Raw genomic sequence first — 4,139 nt, 5'->3', positions numbered from 1 at the left:
TCGCAACAATTTTGATTCTTTTTTGTCTAAAAAAATATGAATTTTACTCAAATTGTGTCAATTAATATGAATTTGATTCAAAATGAGTCAAAAAATTTGAATTTTATTCAAATTGAGTAAAAAAACATCAAAACGTTGGTTCGCAACAATTTTGATTATTTTTTTGTCTCAAAAAATTTGAATTTTACTCAAATTGAATAAAAAAAATTTGAATTTGATTTAAATTTAGTCAAAAATTTTGAAATAGATTCAAATTGAGTCAAAAAACGCATCACATCTTTGCTTCGCAACAATTTTGATTCTTTTTTTTGTCTCAAAAAATTTTAATTTTACTCAAATTAAGTCAATAAATTTGAATTTTATTCAAATTGAGTAAAAAAAGCATCAAAACGTTAGTTCGTAAAAAAATTGATTCTTTTTTTGTCTCAAAAAATTTGAATTTTACTCAAATTGAGTAAAAAAAATTTGAATTTGATTTAAATTTAGTCAAAAAACGCATCAAAACGTTTCTTCGAAACAATTTTGATACGTTTTTTGTCTAAAAAAATTAGAATTTGACGCAAAGTGAGTCAAAAATTTGAATTTAATTCAAATTGAGTCAAAAAACGTCAAAACGTTGGTTCGCAACAATTTTGATTCTTTTTTGTCTAAAAAAATATGAATTTTACTCAAATTGTGTCAATTAATATGAATTTGATTCAAAATGAGTCAAAAAATTTGAATTTTATTCAAATTGAGTAAAAAAAACATCAAAACGTTGGTTCGCAACAATTTTGATTCTTTTTTTGTCTCAAAAAATTGTAATTTTACTCAAATTGAGTAAAAAAAATTTGAATTTGATTTAATTTTAGTCAAAAATTTTGAAGTAGATTCAAATTGAGTCAAGAAACATCAAAACGTTGGTTCGCAACAATTTTGATTCTTTTTTTTGTCTCAAAAAATTTTAATTTTACTCAAATTAAGTCAATAAATTTGAATTTTATTCAAATTGAGTAAAAAAGCATCAAAACGTTAGTTCGTAAAAATTTTGATTCTTTTTTTGTCTCAAAAAATTTGAATTTTACTCAAATTGAGTCAATAAATTTGAATTTTACTCAAATTGAGTCAATAAATTTGAATTGTATTCAAATTGAGTAAAAAAAACATCAAAACGTTGGTTCGCAAAAATTTTGATTCTTTTTTTGTCTCAAAAAATTTGAATTTTACTCAAATTGAGTCAATAAATTTGAATTTTACTCAAATTGAGTCAATAAATTTGAATTGTATTCAAATTGAGTAAAAAAAACATCAAAACGTTGGTTCGCAAAAATTTTGATTCTTTTTTTGTCTCAAAAAATATGAATTTTACTCAAATTAAGTCAATAAATTTGAATTTTATTCAAATTGAGTAAAAAAAACATCAAAACGATGGTTCGCAAAAATTTTGATTCTTTTTTTGTCTCAAAAAATATGAATTTTACTCAAATTGTGTCAATTAATATGAATTTGATTCAAAATGAGTCAAAAAATTTGAATTTTATTCAAATTGAGTAAAAAAAACATCAAAACGATGGTTCGCAACAATTTTGATTCTTTTTTTGTCTCAAAAAATTGTAATTTTACTCAAATTGAGTAAAAAAAATTTGAATTTGATTTAAATTTAGTCAAAAATTTTGAATTAGATTCAAATTGAGTCAAGAAACATCAAAACGTTGGTTCGCAACAATTTTGATTTTTTTTTTGGCTCAAAAAATTTTAATTTTACTCAAATTGAGTAAAAAAAATTTGAATTTGATTTAAATTTAGTCAAAAAAACGCATCAAAACGTTTCTTCGAATTTTTTTTTTTTTTTTTTTTTTTTTTTTATTTTGAATTTTATTCAAATTGAGTAAAAAAATTTGAATTTGATTTAAATTGAGTGAAAAAACATCAAAACGTTGGTTCGCAACAATTTTGATTCTTTTTTTGTCTCAAAAAATTTGAATTTTACTCAAATTGAGTCAAAAAAACGCATCAAAACGTTTCTTCGAAACAATTTTGATACGTTTTTTTGTCTAAAAAAATTAGAATTTGACACAAATTGAGTCAAAAAATTTGAATTTAATTCAAATTGAGTCAAAAAACGTCAAAACGTTGGTTCGCAACAATTTTGATTCTTTTTTGTCTCAAAAAATATGAATTTTACTCAAATTGTGTCAATTAATATGAATTTGATTCAAAATGAGTCAAAAAATTTAAAGTAGACTTAAATTAAGTGAAAAAATTTGAATTTGACACAGATTGAGTCAATAAATTTGAATTTGTTTCAAATTGTATCAAAAAATTTAAATTTGACACAAATGAAGTCAAAAAGCGTATCAGAATGTTGCTTCGCAACAATTTTGATACGTTTTTCTTTTGTTTTAAAATTTGATATCCTTAGAAAAACTCTGTAACAAAAGTTTTAAAAAAATGAAAGTCTAAAAGAAATATTCTGAACTTTATCAACAAAAGTCTAAGAGAGAAAAATTACAAAAAATAATAACTATATAGAGCACCAAATAAAGGGGAATTTTTTCGTGAGGTAAACTCACACATTGTGACTTGTACAAAAAATAAATGAATTATTTCATTAATTGCGATCTATAAAACGAATTTTTCTGAAAAAAAAATAGTTATATATTTCTGCATAAAAAAAATAATAGTAGTAACAGTGAATGAGTGATCTATATTTTCTTACGAAATATAATGGAGAATCTTTTTTAATAATTGAAAGAGATATTATAACTTATTATACGAATGATAATTTTTGAAAAATTATTTCTCGATTCTGAATAATTTCTAGAGAAAAAAAAGGGTTGCCAGGTAAATTTAATTGTGATTTTCCCCCTGACTTCTTTTGACTCTTTTCCTGAGCCTAAATAATTTTCTGATTCACTCTAAAAACGATTAAGATGCACAAAAAAATGTTTTCAATTCATTTATTTGGCAGATTATTGTAAATTTATACAGAATATTTAAATAATTTTTATTTATTTTATAATTTTATTTATTACAATTATTTTTATTAAAAACATTTAATATTTTTCCACAAGAAGTGCAAACAAATCTTAATTTTCATAAATTTTAAATTTAAAACCGCGTTTGAAAATTAATATTTTTTTTAAAATTGAAAACTCTTCCAAAATTTAATTATTTTTTTAATTTTTGAGTAAAATTTTCTCTAACTGATTATATTTAAATACATTTACAAATCTATTCTAATAAATAATGAGTAAAAACAAATAAAACACACTAAAAAAATTGATTTGATTAAAATCAACCTTTTGTATATAATTTATTATTAACTTTATAATCAAATAAATTTTTGTTATGGCAAATAAATATTTACTAGAATCAGATAATTTTTATTCGAGTCAATTAATTTGAATTTGCTTCAGATAGTGAAAATATTAAAATTTACTTGATTTAAATCAAAATTATTTGATTCAAGTAAATAATTATTTGATATTAAAAAAATAATCGATTATTTGAATCAAATTTTTTTTCAGTGCATGAGTGCAAAAATCTCTCAATGGAGGTTTTACTAAGAAATTTATGCTAATTTAATAAAAGTATAAATTCATTAATTATTAATTCAATTAATAACTTATTTAACAATTAATTGGATAATTTATTTAATTATTATTTCTTAAATTGTTAATAGAAAATTGTAGTCGAAATATCGAGAATGACTAAAAAAAAGAAAATTATTTGCTTAAAAACTTATAAATAATAATTTTATGAAAGTTGTACAAGAATTAAATTATTTAAAATAAATTCAATTTCATATTTAGTACTCTTTAAATTTGAATTAGAAAAAATGTTTATTAGTTTGAATTAGTAATTAAATTTTTGCTTATGAATTAGTAAATTTTACTAATAAATCAGTAAAAATTAGCATTTATTCATAAAATTTACTACTTTTTAAAAGCGAAAAGTCAGTCACGAAATCAGTAAACATTTTTACTGTATCCAATTTTGAGAATAAAGTTTAATTATTTTCAGAAATAGAACAAAATTTTCCTGAATTCTCCCAGAATTTTCTAAAATGTGGCAACCCTGAAAAAAAATTTCTTATTCATGCTAAAATATAATGCAATTCCTCTCTCAAATTTGAATTAATAAAAATTGAATCAAAT

The sequence above is a fragment of the Leptopilina heterotoma genome, unplaced genomic scaffold, assembly GCF_015476425.1.
Source record: "Leptopilina heterotoma isolate Lh14 unplaced genomic scaffold, ASM1547642v1 Lhet_68, whole genome shotgun sequence".
In the NCBI taxonomy this organism is placed as follows: Eukaryota; Metazoa; Arthropoda; class Insecta; order Hymenoptera; family Figitidae; genus Leptopilina; species Leptopilina heterotoma.
The sequence above is the reverse complement of the archived record's forward strand: the minus strand, read 5'-3'. Positions refer to the sequence as shown.